Source organism: Trachemys scripta, chromosome 15, assembly GCF_013100865.1.
Source record: "Trachemys scripta elegans isolate TJP31775 chromosome 15, CAS_Tse_1.0, whole genome shotgun sequence".
Classification (NCBI taxonomy): domain Eukaryota; kingdom Metazoa; phylum Chordata; order Testudines; family Emydidae; genus Trachemys; species Trachemys scripta.
The window spans coordinates 8,449,090-8,476,738 of record NC_048312.1 but is presented as its reverse complement, the minus strand read 5'-3'; the positions used below and the strand labels follow the sequence as shown (position 1 = coordinate 8,476,738).

General features: G+C 44.8%; 1 protein-coding gene across 4 annotated transcripts in view; it reads left to right on the top strand.

Annotated features, from left to right (window-relative positions):
• Positions 1 to 27,649, top strand: part of CCDC92 (coiled-coil domain containing 92) — a 214,835-nt gene that overhangs the window by 161,349 nt on the left and 25,837 nt on the right. The window contains exon 1 of one of the 4 annotated variants that reach the window (XM_034790799.1): positions 10,795 to 10,918. The exons of the other annotated variants lie outside the window; for them this stretch is intronic. The gene's annotated coding sequence lies outside the window, so the exon portion shown is untranslated. Of the gene's footprint in view, positions 1 to 10,794; positions 10,919 to 27,649 lie in introns of those variants that run through there. 4 annotated transcript variants of the gene reach the window in all.

Below are 27,649 nucleotides of genomic sequence, written 5' to 3'. Positions count from 1 at the left end.
CAAGAGGAGGAGGGTGAGGCAGATGGGCTGCAATGCCAGGTGCTCTCCGATGGTGAATCTATGACCCCACTGAGGTCTAACATTGTTATTCACACCTCAAGAAAACCAGGCACTAGGTTTCTTGTCTGTGAGGTGTAGACTCAGTCCTTCCTTTGACACGTTGACCAATCAGCCTTGAGATTAGCTTTCCTTAGCTATTAAGTGTTTTATTAGCCAGGTTGGTGTTTTTGCCTTTGGATTCGCTTTGCATTCATTCAGGGCAGAGTGACTGAGAGACCTGATATGTCTTTATCAGGCTTGAAAATCCATCAAAAGTACTGATAGTCTATAATGGGTCTAGAACTTCGTGTGTCATGGCTGTCTCTGATGTTCCTTTCACCTTTTCCCTCAGCATTCAGATTCAAACACATTTTCCCCATCTTCCAGTTGCTTTCCTCCTCCTCCTCTTCCAGATCAGGTCAGCCCCAGACACGACCCATCTCCCTACCAGCATCAGCACAGATCCTGTGTTTGTACTACGTGTAAAATGATCCCTGGCACAGGTGCCATTCAGCTCAGTGCTTTTACGAGCAACATCTGCAAGTTCTTTTTATTCACCAAATCCTGATTTTGGGGAGGGGGGGGGAGAATTAACAAAGATGCAACTTGCTTTTCTTTCCTGTCAGGATCACAGCAAGATTAAGTTATTCTGGATGTGTCCCTCCCGGAGTAAGAGAGATCAGAGACTGTCCCACTGAGCGGAATAGACTACCAAAGCACTTAGCATAACTTCACCACCATCTGAGATATAGCACCATATCGATGACTGGATTTTCCTCATTGCGCGAACATTTACTGCTCCCTCAGCTTTTGCTGTGGCACCATGCCTATGACTAACTGCATCGCTGTTATCTCTCCTTATTACCTTTATTCGGCAGAATGTCGTGTACATGAGGGGTCCATAGTGGGAGCTTGGGAGGTTGCTGTGAATTCGTGGTGAGCTCCATGCTGAGACTTGCCAAAAGTAAGGGAAACCACAATTATTGGGCGTTGGTTACACCGTCACTGGGGAGGGGAGGACGGCTATGGATCTGGCCCAGCCACTGGCACAGTGCTGAGAGCAGGAGTTGAGGGCATTTAGCACCTTGCAGAAATGGTTTGATCCCTTGCAGAATCAGCCCCTGGGTGCTGTGGAGAGGAATTTTATGACCCACATGCTTGCTGGGTGCTCTCTGTGTCTGAGTTGCCCAGTGCTTAATTTGTAATGAAAGAGGTGCTGGAGCTCAAGCAGTTTTTTACATTCATAACTGATGCAGCAAGCCCAGAAACTTCCATGGGGTGTCTGCTTGTGTCCTGAGAAAAATAGCACTTTGCAAAGCTCAAGGTAATGAAGCCTTAGAATGCGTGAGTGAAACAGGCTCCAAGCCGATGCTTTGCCGTTGCACGTTTTAAAAAAGTGTGTGGATTTGATGTAAAGCCTGTTATATTTGGCTGGTAACTTGCTTACTTTGTGTCTGAGCAGATAATGTTGCCTCAGTATCATCTATTCCTCCCTCCCCTCCTTTAACTTTACAAAGTATGTCTTAAAAAAAAAAAAAAAAAAAAAAAAAAAGCCTGTGTCTTTGGCTGAGCAACCTTCTCAGGAAATGTCTATAGAGACTGTCTGCACAGGAAATATCTCCAATGGGGAGGAGGGGGAGGAAAGAAAAGCTGAACAGACCTAGATTCTTCTCAACAGATAGATCGTGTGCAATCACTTCCATTTCACTTCCTCCTTCGGTGCTGTGGTTGGCTTTTCCTCGCGGCTCCCAACCCTCCCACACTACAAGTCTTTAATAAGGTTCCTTCGCTTGGCCTCCCATCACACCAAATCCCAGTAAATTTCCTTGTACTCTCAGGACCAGATTTTCAATAGAGCTCTAGGCCAGAGTTTCAAGTGCTCGGCAACCACAATTGGGGCGGGATTTTCCAAAGAGCGTAGGATTACCTTACATCTTCCCTCCCTGCAAGCCCTCTGCCCGTGGAACTCCTCCTGACTCCAAAGACAGGGCCCAGCGTTTCCTCCCTATAGCCCTGACCCTACAGCATGTCCACAAGCATGGACCTCTGTATGACATCCCACTGACGGGAGTCTGCACGGGCACAGGGTTCATTCAGGTGCATCATTACAGGGTCAGGGGCTAATATGAGACTGGACAATGGAAAGAAAAAACCTGAAATTTAACCATCGCACGTGCGTGCGCACACACACACCCCTACACACAACAACAAAAATCCCTTCCCTTTATTTTTATGCCCTGTCACTTGCATGTCTCCTCTTCTAGCTCAGTTTGTTAGCAGCATTACTTACTTTCTGCAGGTTACTTTGAAATTTTGCCATTGTTTTAAGTTGAGCAGCAGCAGAGGTGGATTTCCCTCGTTCCTCTCTCCAACTGCAAGTTTAACGAAGGATTAAACATCTCAGAGATGCAAACCACAAATCATTGCACTTTACTATCTTAATTTTAGTTGAACCATCTGGATCCAACCACAGCCAGTCTTCAGTCTTTTATGATAACAGGAGGCTGCTTTGTGGAATGCTCCTTCTATAACGGAATATATAGTTACCTCTTTTGACTTGTGTGGTTGGCTCATAGTGCAGATTGTTTCTGTTAGGAGGAGAAATTAATGAAGTGGTCAGGTATCTCTTTGATGCAATCCTGTTTATTTGCACAGAATGGACACAAAATCTTGTTACCCTAAACACAGAAGGAATCAAACAGGAGCAATTTCTTTGCTCACAGTTCCACGCCTCCTTCCATCCGCAACTCTGCCCAAAAAGTTCTCTCTCCTAGCTTTCTCTCAGGGCCACACTTTAAGTGCTTCTTGGCTGTCTCCTTGGCTTTATTATTTTTTTATGCATCTTTCTGCTAGTTCTCTGGCTGCCTCCGGTGCTTCCTTTCTGACATATGCACTGCCATCAAACATGCCCAGTGAAACCCCTTCACGTAGCTCAGTTTCTGACCAGCCTTGCACGCGACTTGTGTTTTGGATGGTGGCTCCTATTGGTTTTAGCTATCGTACTCCAAAAAGGAGCTTAACTGCTTCCTGAATGAAAGGTGTCTGTCACACCCACCAACGTCACCCAAGCTCTCTCAGAATGACACTTAAAAATGGGTTTGAATTTCACCCAACTGCTATCATGTTCAGAGATCCATGTCTGCACCTGATAGGAAAGAATTATCAGGGAAAACAAGTACCTCTTTAAAGTTAACAGGAAAAAGCACAAAGCATATGGCCATGTAAAAAATTGTGGATTAAGCCGAGTGACGTATAAACAATGTGTTTTCTTCCTAGGGTTATCTGATGTATAAAGGAGCCTAATTATGGGATTTTCTTGCCTGAGCCTGAGATTTTGAATGCTAATGTGAGTTTGATCAAAGCCAGCTGAATTCACACAGGTGCTGTATATACAGCATCCCCACCAAGCTTCAGAAATAGCTGAGCCCCACCTATTATTTATCTTAGCATTAGCCCCAGCCAGGGGAATACGCCTAGTGGCCTCTTGGACGGCAATAATAATGCTAATGGAATTCTGAATGTACCTACTTACCCCATCAAGCTGGGCTGTGTTCACCACCCCTCCTAGGACCTTATGGGATTCCTTCCTCCCTCGTAGCAGCAGCCATCATCCCAGGCCTCACTCTTTCACTGGGAGACCAAACAGCAGGGAGAGTATGAAACACAAAGCTCCCTGAGCAGCAAAGAGCTTCACCCTCACCCAAGACATTGCCAAAAATCTTGGTCACACCACGAAAACTCCAAGATTCTTGCCGCAGCTGCCGCTGGGCTAGCTCGCTCATGTGGCTGGCCCATGCCTCACAATGGGCCCTCAGGCCAGCCTCTGCCCCCCTCCTTTGGAACTCCAATTGGCTTGTTGACATGTGAACGTCCCCTTTAAAGAAGAACAGAGATTTTTCATTGCAAAGAGCTCAGACCCCGCGGGGAGCTGGCCCATGCTGGTGAATTACAAAGTGAAACTGTGTTCGTGCTGCCATCCCCAGGGCTCCTCATGTGTAGGTCGGAGTATCTGATGGCAAGGAATGTGGGGGTGGGAGGTGGAAACAGAAGTCTTTTCGCTATGTGTCGGCGTCCTCGCCAGGCCTTTGCATGTTGGAAACCATTTCCATTATCAACCCTCACAAACACTCTTGTTTTCTATATTCATAAGTGAGACTTTTCTGCCTTTCCTGCTACCGTCTCTTCCGACCTATTCAGTCACTCTGCCGATATCTCCAGCTGTCCTGGTGGTTCTTTCTGAGATGAGGGCATTGATATCATAACACCATCGATCATGCCATTCTTCCCTCCCTAAGCTCCTTTCCCCACTTATTTCCATTATGGACAGCAAGCAAAGGTCGGGCATCCATCATCTCTGTCCCTTGATATCAGAAAGCCTCTAACTGGCTGTTGAGCTTTGCCATTTTTGTTGGGAAACATCTTAGTTCAGGACAGGAAGGTGAACCAGCAACTGTTTCAAGAAGCCGAGTTTTCGTCCTGTTCCGAGTGCTTCCTTTGCCCTGCTATGAAGGTGGGTAAAGGGAGTCTTTGCCAGCCCCCAACCTCACCACAAGCAAGTGTGTCAGCTTCCTGTCCACATTCCTCATTGCCATGGACAGCGGCGCATTTCCACAGCAGGATGGAATCCACACACCATGATATCTCTTTGTGTTCATGGGAACAGCCCCACAGCCTTCTATTTAATCCACAGATACAAGCACACAGGATGGGCGGTGGCAGGCCATGCTTCCCCATGATGCCCCACCAGAATGCCTCTGCATCCACTTACAGCACCCTGCACGCCATCTCTGGTGCGGGAGGGGAATTCTGTCTCAATGGCCCATTCACTGGGACTACCACTTACCACCAACTGTGGCGGTCTGTTTTGAGATATGGAGACTTGTCCACTGGAAACTGGACCAAGACCACCATAGCTTCTTGTACCCTACTTCATAGTACTCACAGTATTGGATCTTTGTTACCTTGTGCCTCCCACAGCTGTTTTGTTTGTATCTTAGGGTTTGTCAACAAGGAGAAATTTGCGGCATAACTATACCAGTGTAATTGTACCACTGTAGTTCTACTGATTATGGTATAATTCCCCAGGTAGACACTCATTCTGGAATTAGTCCCTTTCTCCAGTTTACTTTGTAGTGAGATACGCTAAACCAGAAAAAGGCATTCTTATTGTGCAAGAAGAGTGCCCATATGGGGAGCTTTACTGGTATTACTCTAGAGGTGTAATTATCCCTGTGTAGACAAGAAGTTGGGTCAGGGACTGTCTTTCCCCCCTCCCCCCGCCTGTGTTTGTACAGAGCCTAGCACAATGGGGTCCAGGTCCATGGCTGGGGCCCTAGGCATTTCCTCAATACAAATAATAGACAGTTTCATAACACCAGAATCCTCAGATAGTAACAGCTTTGTTACTACCAACCCAAGCTGGATTTGAACCAGTGTCCTACATTTGGCTAAGCTTTGCTGACCAACACCAGCTAAGGATCTGGCCTATTTCCAATATTGTAACTTCTAACATGAGCAGAAATCAAGTCTTTTGGATGGGAAATTTCACAAAAGGCAGTTAGAATAAAATGTATGGATTGATGTTTCATTTTCTGGTAATCCAAATAAAAACCGGAGGCTGGGTACATCAGAGTACGAGGGCTCCCAGTGGGTACATTGGAATAAGCAGTCTCCCTCTGGGAGCCAAGATTTATCTTCCAAACATGCTGAAGAGAGACAGTTTGCAACAGTGCTTCAACCACGGGGCTTTCTTCATTTACTCTATCTTGTGTGTAGTTAGGATAACCCTTTGCTTCTAGTATTTCATGGAGCTACTCATACTGCAAGCACAGTAACAGATGGCCACCAGATCAAAGTTAATCAGCATTCTGTATGCTGTATTTCAAGCTTAGAAATTCATCTGGTTCTAGTAAAATATAGCCTGAAAGCTTCCTAACGTTTCAGTTCAACCACAGAATTATATTAAATGTCTAAGCCTCCCCATCCTCACAGGAGACTGAGAAGAATCATAGGACATATTAAAAAAGGGCTTGATTAGCAAGTTAATTAGAAAAGATTTAAATGCAGTCTTGTACTGGTATGTTACTGGAGATCAGCATTTTTAATGGAGGCTGCGGACTCTTCTTTTACTTTGGTTACTCCTGAAACTTACAGGAGGGTCACATTCAGACTTGCAGCAAGAGGGAACAATCCCATTTCCATTCTCTTACACCTGATGGCCTCCGTAGTCAAGACACCACCATTACTGCTGTGCTAGGAGTATATAATATACTTTGGATTGTTTAGCTGTTCTGCATTTGTCAGCAGAGTTTGGGATTTTTGCATTGCTCCTCAGTGTTTTTCACTGGTTTTCCTTGTGTGCATCTTATCGCTATTATTAATACCTCTACTGCACCAGGTAAGAGAGGAAGAGATGGTCCCTTCTCTGGAGAGCTGACATTATCAATAGACAAGACAGACAATGGATGAGAGAAAGAAAAGTGTATTCTCCGCATTTGGAACTGAGGCCCAAAAGAAATGATGAGGTGTTTAGTTGTATTATTGTAGGACCTAGGAGCCCCAGTCATGGAGCAGGACCCTATTGTGCTAGGGGCAGTACAAACACAGAACAGCAGGCTACGTAGGGTATCTGTAGCAGAGCTGGGAACTGAACCCAGTTCTTCTGAATGACAGTCCGGTGCCCTAGCCACACCTTCCTCTTGAGAGTATAATGTGTGTTAGGTGTTTGATGCTTCTGCAAAGTAACACTTGCTTCTGAATGAATCAGATGAACTCCTGGGCCCACTGAAATCAGTGACAAAACTCCCATTGACATCAATGAGACCAAGATTTCACCCAACATTGTCAAATTCTTGTATTCCTCAAACCATTCATGATTCTTCCTTTTTTTTCTCTTTCCCCTTTAACAAAATCCCACCACTATAGAATACTTATTCCTATGGTCTATGAGAGCAGCGTACACTCTGCAACTTACTTTTCTGCCTTGATTTGTATAACTGGATGGCACAGAGCTGATGGGGAGTAAAGCAGAAACTGTTCAAAATGACACAGAAGAGACAAATCCAAATGTCTTTCTCACATGGGTTTCATTGTTTTAGGATCAAATCCAAACACTGCGAATTCCAGTGATTCTAGACGTTGGGAGCCTCAGACCTTTCTGTACAGTCATCTCTGTGGTTTCATTGTGGCCGGCAAACCTGGAAAGAAAGCTTGTTGGATTGGATCTCAGGTATTTTAGCTAGTGTAGCTTGAGCTGCCAATGGTGAAAAGAGCGCTCCCAAGCATGAATGAATGTTTTATTCTGTGCATTTTAGATGAATTAAGCATAGCCAGGCATTATTGATGGGCTGGAGAGTTTTTCTCATAAGAAGTATTTCCATTGACACATAATAAATGTTCTTTGAGATACCAATGTGTAGAAATGGGAGGCATCCCATGGTTGGTAGAGACTTCTCAGATGGTATATATTTAACACACACACACCTAATTTTTGGCACTAGTTTATCCCAAAGCACCATGTATTATTTTTCACTCTTCCAACACAGACACACCCAAATTCCTGTTCAGAAGTCTGAGCGGTATAACTTCCTAACTGAGACAAGATGACGCTTTGGGACAAATCCTACCCTTAATTACGCTCGGGTAATTGAGGGCACAAGTGCACATTATATGTCTCATTACAAAAATGGTCTCTGTGAGTGCCTCTTCCGTTGGACCCAAAAGAGCAACTTCATTAGCTGGTAGCAGTAGTTGGCTCTTTATCCCCTACGTAGAACAGGCAGTGTATTATTCATGCCTACTCTTAGGGGTGGCTTATCACAAATATCTGAGCTCCACAGGGTTCAAATCCCAGCATGGCCCATGGTGGGAGAGTCATGATAAACTTGTGACCCATTTGAGTATTTGAACTCTTGTTGACCTCATACTCTTGAAATGAGCCGTCTCTGACGGGGAGTGTGTGTAACCCACCAGCAAAGGGCCGTGGTTCTCCCTCTCCCCTGGCTGGCCTATGTAGAGGATATGAGCCTACTACTGCTACCACCAAATGGAGCTAATTAAGTTAATAGAGGCCTGTGCTTTTGGTACTAAAGGTCCTGGTTTCTACCCTTGCTAATGAGTGAGGGGGTTGTTTACACTTGGACATGGTCTTCTAATCTTATTTATGTTAATACATTTAACATGTGTGAAAAATGTAACAGCATTTAACATTCAACACCAAAGTTTGTGTGATAATTTAAAGTCTGGGCCAACAAAATGCCAAAAGGATGAAAGCTTTTAACTCGCATATTTTAATGAAGTTGCATGCCACACGCCGTGATCGTTCACTGAAACAGCGGAGCTTTTCCTGTAATTAGGACAGCACAGAGTTCCGCTCATGTTGAGCCTTCTCTTGTGCTTTATGGGACATCCCACTACATATAAACATTCCTGCCCTGTGGTCAGTTTCAGAATTCCTTAACCAGTGGGGATGGGGAACGTGGGATCCTCTGGGCTTTGATACTTTCTGGACAACTTCCTAAGACATGCAGGCTGAGCTGAGTGTCTTCTGTTTGTGGGTGAGCGGAACTAAGATGCCAACCGTCCTTAGACACTGCATTTGGGGCCAAATTGCAACTTCATTGAAACCAGTGGGAATTTTGCCATCTGCTTCAACAGGATATGGTGCCACATCTTAAACTTAGCTTGTGAACTCTTTGGGGCAGGGAATGTCTCTTTGTGACATGTTTGTACAGCGCCTTGCATAGTGGGGCTCTGGCCTCTAGGCACTACTATAACAGAAATCATAACAACACTCAGGATTTGGTCCTTGGAGTATTGTGATCCCTTCCCAGTTAGCTGTTGGCTCCATGGAGATGTGCATTCCATTTACTAATCAATAGAGGGCCAGTTGGGCTGAGTAATGCCACCTAGCATCTGTATGGGTTATTGGAATATGGAATGGGGGACTGGGAGATGACTTGAGCCAGCTGATCTGCTGAAGGACTGGCTGTTGTTGGCATTGATCTGATTGATATTTTTAAGCGCTTCTATTACTTTGGCAGCTAGCGAAGTACTACTGTGAAAATAAAACTCCCACATTACACTCACAGATGCTGAGAGCCAGGGTGGTCTAAGAAATGAGTCCAAGGACCTGCCAGGATAATATGTGCTGTTGGCTTAGGAGCCAATCAGATGTCTTCACTACCCCCTTCCACAGCCCTGGAGTGCCCTGGCAGCTGCAGGACCTGAGGGCTGGGGAGAGAGGATATTGGGAACATACCCATTGCATGCTGTGGGGCCCAACTCCATCCTTGCTGGGACTGAGAGCAGGAAAAGGGAAGGGCAGGATGGGGCCTGTGTGTCTATGAACATAGAGATCCAGGAGTACATCTATCCGGATGCTTCTGCAGCTCCAAAGCCACAGTATGTCTAGAGAGTGGTTCAGGTATCACTGTCTAGGAATCGCTGCAAAGCCCCCATGCACTTCCATCATGAGTGAGAAAGCAGAGCAAGGATGCAATTAGACAGCAATGACTCGAGATTCAGGGCATTTTCTGGAGGTTAATGACCCTGGGGGAGGAGTTGATGGTCCAAGGTGCTACCAGGCACCTTGAAATCCAGCCAGTCAACAATGCCTGAGGATTCCAAGGCAATTGTTGGAAAGGGAGGGGAGAAACCCACAGCAGGTGTGTTGTCTCTTTATGGGTGATGCTATTTCATCTGGTGCATATGGAGGATGTGCCATGTGAGACCTCTCTGGCCACTTGTGCTTGCTTGTGGCAGATGAGATCTGCTGGATTCCTGGAGTTGCATATTCCAGTATCAGGGTTCTCAGCTGATGCTCCTCTCCCCTGGAATCAGCTTCTCCAGTGTCTTGGCAGATCCCGGGTTGCTGAGCTTTGGGCCCCAAACAACCAAACGTATTTGTTCAGCTAATCCCTGAATACCACTCCTTCCTTCCAAAGCTAATGGAACTCTTCCAGATGGATTCCAGTGCCAGGGGGGCAGGATTTGGACCCCTGGACTCCTGAAGGCATGTGAGGGAGGTAGGCGACTGCCACTGATGCAATAAGCAGGACTATCTTGTCTATTCAGATTGTAAATCCCACAGAGCAGGGACTGCCCTCTCCTGCTCAGTGTATGTGCAGAACCTAGCACAGTGGGGAACCAGTCTCATCTGGGACCTATGAGCACAGCTGTAATTCAAATAATAATAATAGGGCTACATTCAAACCACCTTGGATGCTTATAGCATGAAGCCAGTCTAGATCCAACCCTCCCCCCACACACACACATGGGCTGTCTCAGAGCATCAGCACAATTCCACCTCAACTCCATAACAACAGGCAGGTTACTTGCACTGATCCATTTTCTCTTTTAATACTCCAAACCACCTCAGTCCTTCTCCCGCCAGATGAATTTATTTTCTGAACTAAGAATAAAGTTGTTGCAACTGGATGCCAACTATTTCCAGTGCCAGGAAGATGCTGCTGCTCCCCCTGCCTCTGTTTTACATTGAACGTTATCAGCTCTTACTTGTTTCTCTTTGGCCTTCGGAGCCAGTTCAAAGTCAACTGCCTTTCACTTTGATTTAATTTCAATCAAATGTATCCTGACTGCTGACTTGCTGCCTGTTTTTTACATGTCACCAACAAATCACTACCTAGTCGTATTGTTTTGACAGCCATCAAATCTCAGCCTCCCTACTCATTAGGTTTTTTTAATTAACTTGGAAAACTTTGTATTTGCAGGCCAGATCCAGATTTACGTATTCAAAGGAATATTCACACTAAATGTTCAAAGCCTCATGAAAGAGTTACATGGCTGGAACAGGGCTTTGGTAGCAGAATACAAAGTGTTTCATTTGAAGTTGCCGGTTCAAATCCAACCTGGATTGATGGTGAGTGCCTGAGTGGATGGTCTCCATTCCATTTCCTTGTTAGTAGGTCCCTTGTCCTTGCTGGTAGCTTCTATCCTTGCTGGTCGTCTCAGCAGAGAGGCAAAGGACTGAAGGGATGTAGAGGTTGAATTCTCTTACTCCCAAAGATGCTGCCATCCTGAACAGGGGAGGCAATGTTGGGAAACTTGCATAGCTGCTGCTACCACTGTCCTCTGACTAGGCAAAGCAGGGCTAAAATCTCATGCAATGCTGGAAAATGTACACCTCCTGGTTACAGACTGTAGGTTTGGCTTTTGCTGGACTCTGGTATTGAGAAAGCCGTGGAGGGTAGTGGGTACATGAAGGACCAAGGAGTTTGGACCTATACTGGTCCCAATTACCATGCAGATTTGGAGTCAATGGGAGGGGACTCAGCATCTTGCAGTTCTGGCTGTATTTGCAGTGTTATCGGCCGTTCTGGGTGTATTTGGAAGCCCAGAGGGAGGCTGCAGTCTCCACAGGTCTTAGTTCTGATTCATCCTTAGCACTGTGAATCCTGTGAAGGGCTGTTTTTCATTCCTTAAAGGTTCGGCTTTTGCACATATTCCTCGGGAGATCCACGGTCAAGGTCCATTTATGGGGCAAGGCAGAAGTGCTTTCTCCATGACTTCTGTATGTTTTTTCTGCACAGCTCTATGCGCTGCCTTTATAACTTCACCCATCCTACTCTATGGCTCATTTAAGCCCAAGGTTTTCTTTGTGGACCAGGAGTGAAATCCATAATTCTCCTGCCACATAGAGACGGGGGGGAAAAAATCACAAACTATTTCACACAAGCCTGGAGTCCTTTGGGTATTGCAACACATCTCACCAATACATCATTCAACATCTCATTATCTGTGAGGACACTTATTATTAATTACAAAATCTCAAGCTGTCACTGTCTAAGCCATTGATTTATTTCTTGGGGCAACTAGATGTGGTATATGTAGCTATGCAATTGCTCTGGCTTTATCTTCACCTTTAAATCCTTAATGGCTCTGCCTGTTAGACAGGGCAACTGCAATTTTGCACACCGGTGCTGGTGCAGCAGGTTACAATATGTGTGCACACATGCGTGCACACTGTGTTCTCATATGGAGACTTTATTTTTGTTCTTTCCAGTTATGTTGTTTCCCTTGATCTAAAGTAAGTCATTGAGTGGAAAAGACATGGTTGTTTTGGATGTGTGAATAACCTTATAAAATGTTAATTAAAAAGCAATCCACAATAAATAAATGTGTGACACTTCTGTAGCATCTTCCCTGTGAGGAGTGCCTTGCGGGCATTAACACAGGTAGCCTCACCACACTCCCATGTGGTAGAGAGGTAGTAGTCCCATTTTACAGATGGGGACACTGAGGCACAAAGAGATGACTTGACTGGCCCAGACACCTGAAGCCTGTGACAAAGCCAGGAATAGAACCTAGATCTCTTGACTGCCAGAGAGTCCCATTCTTCAGCCACAGTTGGTCAGCCATTTAAAAGCATATGTCACAGTTTCAGAGCAACTACACCTGTATTTCCCCTCCATGGTCTTCTAAGGTCACCCACTTTGGGCTTCCAGCTGTCACCCCTCTCTTGGGCAGACACCCATGTCCCAGTCCCTCCTAACTAGGGATTTTAAGGCTCCACTGCCTGAGACTGTGATATCGCCAACAAGCCAGACTGTCTAAAAGGCCAGCACCTGCACTTTGCTCTCTCTCCAAGGGCTAGGACCAGGGTATTGTCTGGTTCTGAAATAGGGCAAACACTCCTGCATGTGCTGAACTTTCCACACATGCGTTGACCCACTGAAGTCAATGGGACAACTTACATGCGTAAATGTTTACAGGATTATGACCATCATTTGCTCCCCTGTAGAAACAGCTCTATTCATTCAAAATCTGTGAGTGTTTGTTTTGAGTACAGATATTTGCTCAAGGCCCACGCAAGGTATAAAGCAAAAGTGCTTTCTCCCTCTAGCGGGTGGGGAGGGATTACTTTGATCCTTGGATAAAAGGTGCTATAGAATTGCAGACAGCACTTCATAAATAGTGTTATTCAGGTTTCAGCCTCATGTGCTCCCTGTAAAGTACAGAAATAACATTAAACCCATTTTAGCCCAAAGCAGTTTAATAAATGATTTGGCTAAGAGAGAACCCAGCAGCTCAATGGCAGAGCTGGGTACAGAATTCTGCACTCCCTGGTGTAACAACTAAGCAAAACTTCCACTCTTGGCCTAGGCTTTAGTGTAGAGGCCCTAGTCCCCCTTAGCTGCACCAAAGCTCTGCTCAGCATGCCTGGAATGGGGGGAAACTACCATTAGGCTCTCTTGTAACTTATGCCAGGCAGGAATTACCAAAATGAAGCTTGCTCTGGCCATATCCCTCCCACCTTGTCATACTGCCTGTCGCTCATGCCAGGGTAATCCTCTACCACCCATTTAGGGCAACTTTAAGGCTTCTTTATGCCACCAGAGCACCACAAAGGGGCCTTAACAGAGGCCGATATCTGGTCCATACCGTTTAGTCCTGTGTCCTTTATACTCCGTAGACATCTGCTCTCCTAACTCCCACTCCCTTCCTTGGAGTTACACAGAGCCACCAAGCAAGAACAATCCCCTGTTATAGCCCATCTGCTAAGTTACAAATTCACAGGAAGACAGCTGCCAGCATGCCCCAATTAACACCTTAATCCAGGAGACAACCTAAACTGGCCTGCATGTTTACTATATGCGGTGCTTTAGCGGGATCATACACACAACGTGAATGTCTTATTAAAGACTAAAAGGCGACTACTAAAGCAGTTACATAGAAAATGTAACTGTCCAAACCTACCTGATCATTATTTCTATGAAACACTTACAGTACCCACATGTGGGTTAGGCTTGAATCTTTTCACTTGTTGCTCTGTACATAGATCCTTCATGACAAAGAAAGCAAGCGCCTTCTGCTGGTTGCAAGTGGGAAAGGCGTAGTATATCCCCCCAAAGAGTTCTGTAGAAAGTCGAAAACATAACAAAACTTGTTCGTTCTTGCAGGGTATTCTTATGTTCAGAGAGGCTGTGGTTTGACTATGCTATAGAGCTGAACTATAGATATAAACTCAGCTGGTTCTTTAAAACGGCTGTCTTTAAGGGACACTAAATTGGCACCTGTTGTCATATAGGATGCTGGAAGCATCCCCTGTGGAGGAGGGGGACAGCAGTGGCTCTCTGTCACCTGTGTGCCACCTGGATTCTGGGCTGCTACAGGGACAGAAATGTGCAGTGTAATGTAATTTGGAGCACTCCTTCCTGGGCCACCTTGCAGCCCAGAAGTTCCATTGCCCTAAGTGCCCTGACAATGCCCCCACTCTGTCCTTTCCCACCCCTGGCATGCACTATATGTTGGGGCTTGGGAGGGCAGGAGGGGAGTAGTAGTAATGTTCCTGCATTGGGGGAATTCTCTGCCAGCCCCTTGCAGCTCTTTTGAGGTCACTAGTCACTCCTGGAGTTGTGTATAGGGACCAGGGTGCAGGCCAGAGTCTGGCCCAAGGTCACTATCTGCATTCCATCTGTCTTTTAGAAATCGGTTACGTCTCAAGCCCTTGGAGATCAATGGGGGTTTTGCATCTTTTCCCATCTGTTACTAATCTGTGGATTTTGCATATGCCAAACCACAACACCCATATGGAAAAACTCTATCTCCTATAGTTCAAAAATACTACACATACCATGGTTCTGTGCCTGCATTCCCCCCTGACACACACACCTCCTGCTGCGTGGGACGGAAGCAAGGACAGAGCATGTGGGATGCCTGGAGAACCTTCAAGGGGCAGGGAAGGGAGAGTTACTCTGTAGAACTGAGCTCTCAGGGGTTCCAGCCATAATAGCATAATAAAGGCAGTCGGGAGCACAACGGGAATTGGCTGAGGTGGTGGGACAAACAGATCCTTGACTACCCAGATTCCCCAGCCAGTCCCTGGGAGTGGTTGGCTAGAATGAGCACTTGTGGAGTGGCTTGACTGTGTTCTGCAGAAGGAGAATTCTGCCCTCTGCTGAACTGCTGCGCATAAAGCCGGTTTGCTGTGAAGAAGGCTTAGCCAGCATATGTCAATTTTCTTTTCTTCTAGAACCCACCGGCTTGGGGAGAGCCTCTTATCCCTCCCTAGGCTGGGGGTTCTCACAAGAAAATTTTTGGTGGCCTTAGAGTGCGGCCACCAACTCTTGCTGGTGGCCACTCTGACAATGTTTCCTAAAATACTTAATTAACTTCAGGAAGAACAAATATATAAGCACATATCCATGTCCAAATCATGGTAATTTAGTTATGTAGGGGTTTTTTTCAGACTCAATAATAAAAATAATGTACAGTTGTCTCTATTCTTTACTGGAGCTAAACAGAAACAAAATAAGGTGCTTTGCCCATTCTTCTTCTTTTTTTTTTTTTTTGGTTGCTGTTTTTTTTATTTAGACTTGCTAGCTAGTAAGTCTGCTCCTGGGAAAACTGATACACCTCTACCCCAATAGAACGCTGTCCTCGGGAGCCAAAAACTCTTACTGCGTTATAGATGAAATCGCGTTATATCGAACTTGCTTTGATCTGCCGGAGTGCACAGCCCCACCGCCCCCCAGAGCACTGCTTTACCGCATTATATCTGAATTCATGTTATATCAGGTCGCGTTATATCTAGGTAGAGGTGTATTTGTAGGTTTATTCATATCGCTTTTCACAGCAGACTCACTCAGCCCTGGCTAGCTGGGGGACAAATTAAGCTCTGAATGGAGAGGTGGGTAAGGAGGTAGCGGGGGCTAGGGGCAATGGAGGGCTGGGGAAGGCAGAGGAGGCCATCAGCCATGTGGGGGTGTTGAGCCCCGGACCGGGGCCTGGAGCCCCAAGCCCCGCAGCCGGAACCCAAAGCCCCGCAGCCGGAACCCAAAGCCCCATGGCCGGAGCCAGCCACCCAACACCCCAGGGCTGAAGCTGGAAACCTGAGCCCTGCTGCCCCTGGGAAAGGGGGGAACTCACACTGGCTGCCTGCTCCTCTGGTGTTTGTGGCTCCAGAGGGGGACAGGGCCAAACCCCTACTGGTGGCCCTGGGGAAGAGGTGAATGCTTTGCCACCGCATTAGCCGTCCCTTGACCCCATAACTGCCCAGGAGGCTCTGGCTGCAAGAAAAGCCCCTGGTGGCCGCATTTGTGAAATGCTGCCCTAGGATCTAATGGGCACAAACCTGTCCAAACTGCATTTTATTGAAAACAGAAATGTATTACACATTTAGCATCAAATTTTCAAGTAACTCTAAGTGACTTATGCGCCCAAATCTGATTTTCAGAAGTGACCTAGGAACTTAGGAGCATAAGGCACTTTTGAAATGGGACTTCAAAAATAACATCAGTTCACATTCGCTCAGATCCACTTGTGTGACCGGCAGGTGATGCAAGTGACAGGTTTGTGTTGGGATCTGTCGTGTTAATTTAGATGACATAAATGGGTGTTAACATAACCCAGTCATTGTCCCGTATTGCACAGTGTTATAAAAAGGTTCAGGGTTTGGTATACAGAGGCCTCAGCCTGCTTAGTGCCAAGGCGCAAACACCATTAAAATTCATATGTACCTAGTATTAAAGATACAAAGAAGAAGGAAAAACAGTTAAAGCATTTGAAATGTAAAGTATTACGTAAAGGTTTCATTTTCACAACAGTTCTTGTTCCCTTTCCCTTTAGATTAAGAGAGATTTTAGAAGGGAAAATCCCTTGTTTGGCGGTCTCTTGGATGGTATCAAAGATGGTAATAACAGTTGTTCTAGGTACAGGATAAGGGAGTGGAGATGGGCTGGAGCCGTTGTGGTGGCTGTTAAAGTTAAAGTCTGATCCCATTTCATCCCAGGTGTTGTTTGGGATTCAGCTGGAGCCAATAGAGATGATGGTATGTGGGTCCCTCTCTTGGCCCATGCTGGTCAGGATGTCTCAGGAAACAGTGAGGGTGGCGGCCACAATGGTGACGCTTGCTATAATCCCCTCCATCTGTTCTTTCTGTGCTCTCTTCCCAAAGTCTCTTTCTCCAAGGACCCCCAAAAGGAGTGGTGAGTGGGATAGCCCAGCCCTTCGTTATTTTGTCCATCAATTAGGCCTAATTTCCAATACACCCATTTTCATTCATGAATTTCTGGTTCCACATCTTCTGTTTTTACTAGGCGTGATTTCAACATAGTCCTTGGATTATACCAACGTGGCCTTTTTTGTTTGGACTAATTTAATCTCTGTCTGATTTGCTTGTATCTGTATATAACATTCATTATTGACAACAACTTGACCTATTTTTCATGGTTAATTTCTAAGTAGGCAAAAGTTGTATAGACCAATTGTCACAGCAGATTTTAAACCTCTGAAGGCCCGATCCTGCTTGCCTCACTCTAGCCTGACCTCCTGCATAACGCAGGCCATTGAATTTCACCCAGTCATTCTATAATGGAGAGACTTGTCGCTGGAAGGACATTTTGTTCAAAACTGGCTCAGGGCAGTAATGCCCGTAGTTGTGATGATAACGAATTGCTTGTATTATTGTAGTGGCTAGAGGCCTCAATCAGGATACCGTTATTCTAGGTGCTGCACGTGCAAAGCATAAGTGACAACCCCTGCCCCTAAAGAGCTGACAATCTAAATAGACCAGACAGACAAAAGGTGGGAGGTGGAAAATGGAGGCCCTGAGGGAGGAAGTGACTTGCTGAAGGTCACACGACAGGTCAGTGGCAGAGCCAAGAAGAGAGATCTCAGCTCTCCTGAGTCCCAGTCTGGTGTCCTAGCCATTGGATGACTTGCTATTATCTCACAGCTTTTCTGTGGCCCATGTGAAAGAAATTGAGTACATGATAAATAGCATTTTCATAGCACCTGCGGATAATTAGAGTCTGAGACCCTAGCCACTGCCAGTTGCCTCGGTACATCCATCTTTGATATTCAATAATGCAAAATTACTCCCAGGATCTAAAAATATCAATTTCTAATCTCTCCCCATCACCACCCTATCAGTCATAAGGTTTTAGTGTTGGTAGCTGGTTGTACAGTAAATGGAATCTAACATTCTTCTTTCCCAAAGATTGAAGCAGACTCTTTCAAGAGGCTGCCACCACATATTTTACAACATTGCCACCAACTCCTCCATGGTTGCCAAGTTCTTCAAAGGCTCTTAAAATGAACCCAGTAAAAAGATGTGAGCTGAGATTATAATTTCCGGCCTGATCATAAATTTTGTGCCTGCAGGTTCCTATGGGCGTCTCTAGTCCTTTCCAGCAAGCTAATGGAAACCAGTTATGTATCTTCAAGGCAGAATGCTGAGAGTTTAAAGCATTCCCCTGACTAGGTCCAATGAAGAATCAATACTCTTTCTTTCTGTGCTGGCCAAATGATAGTGCATCTTTACTTCACTACATAGCACTTAGCTTTAGCATTAGTCATAGGTTAGGGGGCAAAATGTTGCTTCCTCCTTTATATATAGCTTGTTGAAACCCTCCAAAATGCCATCCTTCCAGCCTGAAAGCAGGTTAGAAGCACCTTATATGTTTCAGTTAAACTAATCAGCATGTTTTCTATTACTGCAAGAACTGGAGACATCTGTTTTTCTTTTTCTTGACCAAACTTAGTGATGGTTTAAATGCGAATATATCCATGTGTCCTCCTAAAGATTTATCTCATTTATCTGAGCCACAATGTCTACTGACACAAAAATGGTGTGAATTTCTGGAGACTTCGTCTTATACCATTTATTATACATGGGGGCTCAGTTAGGGGGACTAGCGTGGGCAACAGATCTAGATTCCAATAGTCTTTGTGCTTAGGGGAACACAAAGACTGACTCTGAAAATCCTTTCGCAGGTGCTTAACTTTATGCACTGTGAGTAGTCCGTTGATGTCCACGTCCATTGATGTTACAATGGACTGTTCATAGTGCACATTCTTAAGCATGTGCATAAATTTTTGCAGGATCAGGGGCATAAGATTGTGCCTAACTCTTGTGCAAAATGTGGAAGGCTCCTTGTGTCTTTCCACCCTACCTGTCTTGTGCAACTGCATGTGGAATGGGCACAATCAAGCCTTTAGTAGAGTTTTAAAATGCCACACCCCATGTTGTAATTTTAAAATGTCTGTTTTTAATAAAGAGAAGAACTGGGGCGTGGCCCAACATCCATACTCCATACAGCTTAGATCCCAGCATGCCATGGACATAGCTAGAATGTTTTACTTTAAGATAATGCACAAAGCATGTTGCAACTTCAGCACAATTCCCTTTTTCACTCATTTACTTAAAACAAGGAGAAACAATCGATTTAGAAGAAATGCAGTTCACTTCATTTCCTTCGCCCTGTCTCAGCCAGTACAGATCATAGAGACATAGTGTCCTGATGGTTTAGCTGCCAAGACTACACAGCAGTCATTTGTTATACACAGTAGGGAAAGATCTTGGGATTTCAGCTCCAAAACAGAAACTTACCACTTGACCTCTAGGAAAATTTCCATTGGTTTTCAGTAGTCTTATGACTTATAGCTTCTGTTGTCATTAGAAGGGTGACATGACCTCACATACACTTGAGCAGCTGTGACAACCCATCAAGAAGAAGGTGGTTGTACCTGTAACCAGTACATTCCAGTACACATTGAACCAAAGCTCTGCAGTCTTCTCTTGCAAAACTCCCATTGATTTAAATGGGAGATTTGGGTGAGTAAAGGCCATCGAAGTTGTTCCTAATGTAAATAAATACATTTATTTGTCAAATAAAGTCATGCCATTCTTCTAACGAAAACTGCACTAGAGCAGTGGTTCTCAACCCACGGCCCATGCGCTGGACAAAATAGGCATGGTTCTTCATGTATATTTTGCTCTCCAAATACTGGGTCCTCTGAGCTTTTTCTTGATCTTTAATAAGAAGTAGTAAACAGAACATAGGCACGTGTATATGAACAGGTCAGTGACTCATGTCCCTGCACAAAGAGGATTTTAAATAAAAGATCTTTAAAAATTGTGATGAGTTTCTGGCCCATGTCTGAAACTTCTTTGTTTTGCCCTGGAAAGTCTATAGCCTTCCCGTGAGACTTGTAAATATTCCAGTCTTTGTCCTTTGCAGTCATGTTGTCCAAGTCTAGCAGCTGGGATTTTCAAAGGACCCCAATTCCCATTGAAATGTACTGGGAGGAAGGCACCTAACTACCTGAGGCTCCTTTTAAAAATCCCATCCAGTATAAACAAGAGGTGACTTGTCCAGTCATGGGATCCTGGCTAAAGGCCATTTCATAGATTAATACTGAAAAGTAATGGATTTGCTAAGTATATTGTTGGTAAAGATGACTGAATGTTATGGGAACTGATCTAGCAAGGTGCTGAGCGCTTCCTGCAGGGAGCTGAGCACCCTGGACTCTCTCAACAACCAGTGGGAGCCAAAGATGCTCAGCACCTTGCCACAAACTATGGGCCCGATCCTGCAATGTTTTACGTTCAGAGAGTTAGGTCAACTCACTTGCATATGTAAGGGGTGAGAGAGGATTTGCTTACAGTAAATGAGCTTTCTGGGAAGCATGAGATGTTCTGGATGCATAGAGCTCCTGCCAGGTGGCCCCCATGCGCAAATTCAGAGCAAGGTCAAGCAGACCTATTTGGAGGTGTTGCTGTACTAAAAACAAATGATGCTGATGTTCTCAAATATCCCGCTGCAAGACAAATAGCTGCTCGGGAGGCTTGTGCCAATGTACTATCCTTGGCATATGGACCCTGTGCTTGGAGACCACATTCTGCTCAGTACTGTTTCGTTAGCAATAAGAGATGCAGCAAGGAGAGTTGTAGGAAAGAGATCTTTACTGTGCATGCCTAGAGGCCAGTGCTACAGGCTGAGAAGTCTGTGTCTGTCTCCTAGCAAACTTGCCTCAGCTTCCATTCTTGAGCCCCAGGCCTGATGTTGCACCAGACTAGATCTCTCCTAAAACCTGAGCCCCTTTCTCCAGTTCTACTTGTAACCCTTCTGTCAGGTGGAGCCAGCAGCAAACAGGGCCGGGTTCGATATCTAGAAGTTCCTTTTCAACAATACAACACAGAACAGGCTTGAGCCCCCACCCAGTAACCTGGGGAAATTACACATCACCCCTGGGCACCTCTGAGAGGCAATACTTCCCCACTCGCAAGCACTGAGTCTGAGTGTAGAAAAGAAACTTTTAATGAAAGGAAGGAAGTCACCCGCCATTAATGAGGGAAAATGCCACAAGCAGGATTCATAATCCTAAAACTGTTGGCAGGACGCCCACCCCAGAGCACGTGGGGCAGAGCCTTCTGCCTCGTGGTCTTGAGTTCTACAACCAAAAGTTCCTTTTCTGTGCCCCTCTTTGCTCCCTCACCACACCCCACTCACAGTGATTGTCCTTGCTCCGTGAGGATCCAGGGTTCAGAGGGGCATCTGTGAGAGTTCACCTCCCACCCAGGCTAGTTGGGAGGGGGAGAACTCATTCAGACCCTGCTTACACACTCATCATGCTACACATGTGTTACAGTTCTTCAATCTTTGTTGTTTATTATTCATATTGCTGTACGGCCTAGGAGCCCTATTCCTGGCCCAGGCACTGGGCTAGGCCTGGTATGAACAAGAACAAAAAGATGGTCCCTGCCCCGAAGAGCTTATAGCTTCTCCTTTAGCTTTATCATCTCTTCTGTAAATAAATCCTTGGAAGCATCACCATCTTTTACAAGGACAGTACAAAGAAACCAACCTCGCTCCATTAAATGGACTTCTGGCATTTTCAGAGTGCTCTCCTTCCCCTCCCAGGCTGTGAGCAGTTTGTTAGCAATTAAAGTTTACATCTGCCAGCTACTACCCCACTTATTGTACAGGGCAGGGCCCAAACCCTGCCCTCAGCTGTAACCCTGCATTGAAGCCAATGGCTTGAGTGAGTTTAACTGAGAGCAGAATTTAGCCCCGTGATCTAACTCATGATTTTCAGTATTGTTACCAGATAGCAAAAGGGAATGGTCTTGATTGCAATTTATAACATTTGGTTCCAGTTCATACCTGATGTAGTTCTATATCTCATCTCAATCACAGTGGGGTTACATAGGACCCATGGCTATTATCTATCAGTGAGGGCTGCATTATTAATCATCATTACATTAAAACATACTTCAAGTAGGTGACTCCAGCTGCAGGTTGTATTATTGTGCTTATATCAGCCCAAATTCGGTTCTCATTTACATCATTGTAAATCTGTAGTAACTCCACTGCGCCACATTCTAATCTCAGTGACATGGGTTTAAATAGGAAATGACTGGGTTGACTTCACTGATAGGTATTCCGGAGTTACCTGGGTGTAGCAGGGAACAGAAATAGGCCCATTATGTGTATTGTCACCACAGATTTTACAGTAGAAACATTCTTCATATTGAATTGGATGGATAATGGTATTTTTGCAGCATCCACCTCCCAGCTTCATAATCAGATCTCTGTCTTCTGTCTTTGTTGTTGTTTACAATGTATTACATTGAAAAGGGGGTAAAGAGAAAAAGGTAGTTGCATTTATCACTGTTTATTGGGGGTAATTTTTCAAAGGCACTTAGAGAGTCAATGGGAGTTGGGTGTTTCACTGCCCTTTGTGGCTTTGAAAATATCCTCTTCTTCTATTACTGTTAGTTGAGCACTAACAGAGCTCAGGGCTCTACAGAACACATGGATGCTAGGCCAAAAGTTGATAACCTGAGACATCTGCAAAACAAAGAGATCATCTTCCCCCCCTTCACACTGTATCCACTGTTCAGCCCTGTAATTAGTTGATCCTTTAAATCACACAGCCCCCTCCCCAAGCACCAGGCCAGGTTCCATCCCCCCTCTACAAGTAAAACTAGTCCAACATACAAAAGGCCTTCATGTAACATTTGTGCTACCTACTGTTTACCAGGGAAACCAAACCACTGCACTACTACTAAGTTAGTTTTATGAACAGCGAGGCGGTCTGAAAAATAAACAATCCAGTGAGGATTTTTTATTGGATTTGTTTCTGTGTAATACTTTTGGTAGCCTTCACATAGATGATGCACAGCACAATTCTTTATACAACTGTGCTGTCACATAAACCTAGTGAAGGTATGCAGGAATACGGCTAATGTGTGCCATCAAGTAGATCTACAGGCAGATCACCTGGCCTGTGGCTCTCTGCCTGTGAGCAAAGTAGTGGCAATCAAAACTATTCTGTTCCAGCTAAAGCCATACAAATCTCTACATGAGAGGTGTTTCTAGATCCATAGACCTCAAACATAAGACCACAGAACAAGCAATAGAGGAATGCTGGTCCTGGAGCTAAAGGCCAGGACTGGGAAGCAGTAGATGCTGGGCTGTTTTCCCAGTGTCCAGACTCCTGTGTGCAAATCACTTGGAGACAAACTTTGAAAGAAAGAAGCCTGCAATTTGAATGTAAAAATGTGGGATTACCACCACTGCAAGCACAGTCACTGACATTACACATCACTGCCATTTTGATTTCCACACACAGACAACAGAGAAGGTAAATGGCTATACGCCAAGGCATCCTTTTGGCATCTACAGTTTGGGTGGAATGAATTAGGCTCTAAGATTTTACAGTTGTTCCCCAGCAGTAACAGAGGCTCACACCTCAGCATTTTAACCTGGATCTGATATTGAGTGGTAGGGATGGGGGGGTGTCCAGATTAAGGGTGAGATGCTGAACACTTCCAGCGTTCTGTGTTGTGATGGGGGCCATCACTGTCAGGAGTCCAGCTGTGTGTGCAAAGAGAATTTAGCTGTCTGTAGATAATAGTGCTTTGTACTCCTATTACGTAGCACCTCCCAAAAGTGCTTTGCAGGCATAGAGGACTGAAGCATCTCAGCACCTTGTGAGATATGTTTTAGTCCCACTTTACACATGGGTTACAAAGTAGCAGCCGCGTTAGTCTGTAGCCGCAAAAAGAACAGGAGTACTTGTGGCATCTTAGAGACTAACAAATTTATTTCAGCATAAGTTTTCGTCGGCTACAGCCCACTTCTTCAGATGCATAGAGTGGAACACACAGACAGAAGATATTTATACATATATGGGTCATCGCCATTATCACTTCAAAGTTTTTTTCTTCTGCTGCTACTGATAGCTCATCTCAATTCATTGACCTCTTACAATTGGTATGCGTACTTCCACCTTCTCATGTTCTCTGTATGTATAAATATCTTCTGTCTGTGTGTTCCACTCTATGCAGCTGAAGAAGTGGGCTGTAGCCCACGAAAACTTATGCTGAAATAAATTTGTTAGTCTCTGAGGTGCCACAAGTACTCCTGTTCTTTTTACACATGGGGAAACCGAAGCATAGAGAGGTTAAGATAGTCTTTAGAAATAATTCAGAAACAGTCATTTTGGGTGTTTTGGCTCATCAGTCATTGTCAGGGGGCTGCAGAAGATAACAACTAAAGTTTAAGTAGGTCAAAACTGGAAAAAACAACAATTTACACTTTTTTAATTTGTTCCCTTCATTTTTTTATTTGGCTACACAGCAGGTGGAAACTAATTTGAAAAAGTTATAAAAATAGGGGGAAAATGCAAACATTTACATGAAACTTTCTGGATTTTTTAATCAGCTCTATCCAGAATGTGTTTGTGCTGAATTCTCCCTTTCTACTTCGAAAGGGATCTCCCTTACCTGGATTACAATGAATTTACATTTCAGGATCAAAGGCACAATTGACCATATTTCCTTTTTCAACTGTAGAGCTGTTTTTGCCTTTTTCTTTCTGCTACATTATTAGGGAGTAACACTGAATTTAACAATGCTCCTGCATTTGCTGCAGGATGATTCAAACATCAGTACATTTGTCTTCTGGCAGGGGTTCTATGAGAGTCAGCTTCCTGGCCCATTCCTCTAACATTTTTAAGTTGAGTCCAATAGTGATGCTGTTTAGCGCAAACTGCTTAAAAAGATCTGAGATAAAACAGAAAAGAATGTGGGCTCTAACTGACTGGTTCTCAGGCCTCTGGGTTCCATTCCTGGCTCTGCCAGTGACTCACTTTGTGACCTTTAGCAAGTTAAGTCACTTCTCTGAGCCTCAGTTTTCCTATGTGTAAAAGGGGAGAACTAATATTTTGCTTTCTCAGAGGAATGTTGGGAGAATTAATCAGTTAATGTTTTTGAAATGCCCTAAAGATGGAAAATGCAAGAGAAGTGAGAACTATGATGATGATTACCCCAATGGCTAAGATACTCTGATTTGCTGAAGAGCACACAGGGTCAGACTTACAAAAGTATTTAGGTGCCTACTGGGCTTTTCAAAAGTGCCTAAGGAGGTTAGGTACCTAACTCCCATTGCAATCCCTCACAATGAATGAAGAATTAGACCTACTCAGTGCTTCCCTGCCTCTGCACCTGCCCTCTTGCTGGGTTCTCAGTCACCTATTAGCTATGCAATTATGACAAAGTAGCAAGGCTGTTCAAAAATGAAATTAGTGGTGGGACAAATGTGCAGTCAGGGTCAACGGGACTTACAACAGGGATGAATTTGGCCCCCAGAGTTAAGTCTGCAAGAGGTGAAATACAGTGTTTTAGCTTTGCCTTATCTGGGAAAATATCATTTGTGCAATAAAAGGGTACAAATGGGGGAAAAATCAAGTCAAGTTCAAATCTATATTTGCCTGATACAGTGCTGCTATCTAGCCATCCAGTTCTTCTATTGGAGCATACTACCCTAGCATCTGAGCAGTATTTAAGCAAAGACGGAGAAATAATATTGCTCTCTTCCTCCCCAGTAAATAGGAGAATATGCTTGATTAGGATTATTAGTTATTAGTGGGTGCATGCACTTTGTGGGAATGCTCAGATGAAGAAATGAGTTCTGTACTTAATTATGAAGGCAGCACAATCCTTTGGAAGGAGAAGGGATAGTTCAGTGATTTGAGCATTGGCCTCCTAAACCCAGGGTTGTGAGCTTAATCCTTGAGGGGGCCATTTAGGGATCTGGGCCAAAAATCTGTCTGGGGATTAGTCCTGCTTTGAGCAGCAGGTTGGACTAGATAACCTCCTGAGGTCCCTTCCAACCCTGATATTCTATGATCCATGGTCATCTTTCTCTTGTGGGAGTGAGTTTCCATAGTCTAGGTCCAGATCCTATGAAAGTTCTGTCTTTGGTGCTCCCAGGCCTCTTCCTACACATGCCTTACAAAAGTCTATTACATCTACACAGTTATCTTTATCAACCAAACTTGTAATCACATCAAAGATTGAAATCAGGTTTATTTGACAAGACCTGTTTTTCTATAAAACCATGTTGACTGGCATTAATTATATTCCTATCCTTTAATTCTTTATTACCTGAATTCTGTATCAGCTTTTCCATTATTTTGCCAGGGATTCACATCAGGCTAACTGGCCTATAGTTACCCAGGTCATCCCACTAGTCCTTTTTGAAGAATAATAATATATAATGACTGTCACTAATATTGGAGTAGAACTATGACTGGAAATCAGCATCCACGTGTATGGTTCAGGAAACATGCCAGGGCACGTTGGTGTCTATATTTCCTCCTACTGTCGGCGGAGGTAGTGCAACGATATTCTGTTGCATGTTCTGTTTCCATCGTAGCAGAGTGCCAAGCTCACCTGTCAAGGGACGTAGACTCCCAGGTCATTAAATCCAGCCCAGCAGACAGTATGTGCCACTTGATGCAATCCTTGTAGCAGAGTTTGGGACGGCCAGCCTTCCTACTGTCTTTTTTTTAAATTCACTGTACAGAACTCTCTTAGGCAGGTGATTTGTTATCCATACATATAACGTGGTTGACCCAGGCCTTTTGCCTCCGTGCTAGCATGGCTTTCACACTTAGCATGGCTGCCAGCTGTAATACTTCATTGTAAGGGATTTTGTCAGACCATTAATTCCCATTATGCTGCGTAGGTGGAGTTGTTTCAGGCAGTTCAGTTTTTGGATATGGCCACGATAAAGGGGGCAGGTCTCTAACAATTATAGAAGACAAGGGTGCACGACAGCTCTGTAAACTTGGCATTTTGTAGAGACTTTGGCCCCCCCGTCTTGTCCAAAGTCTTTTTGTAGATGACCGAAAACTGAGGCAGCTGACTTTAAGCGTGCTGAAAATTCTTTATCAATGCTGATGGCGCCGGTAACTGTGCTACCTAGGTAGCAGAAGGACTTGACATTGTTTACTTGGTAGCTGTTCAATTTTAATTCTGGTGGTTATGGAACTTATGGGTTTCTGCCAGCAGATGGTAGATACAGGACTTCTGTTTTCTTTACATTAATACAAAGCCCCAAAAGGGATACAGCACGGACAAAGGAATTCAGCAAATGTTGCAGGTTTTTCTTGGAAAGGGTGACAAACACTAAGGCTTGGTCTACACTATGAGTTTAGGTCGACTTTAGCAGCGTTAAATCGAATTAAGCCTGGACATGTCCACACGACGAAGCCCTTTCTTTTGACTTAAAGGGCCCTTTAAACTGGTTTCTTTTCTCCACCTCCGACGAGGGGATTAGCACTAAAATTGGCCTTTGTGAGTTGGATTTGGGGTAGTGTGGACGGAATTCGACGTTATTGGCCTCCGGGAGCTATCCCACAGTGCTTCATTGTGACCGCTCTGGACAGCACTCTCAACTCAGATGCACTGACCAGGTAGACAGGAAAAGCCCCGCGAACTTTTGAATTTCATTTCCTGTTTGCCCAGCGTGGAGAGCACAGGTGACCACGCAGAGCTCATCAGCACAGGTAACCA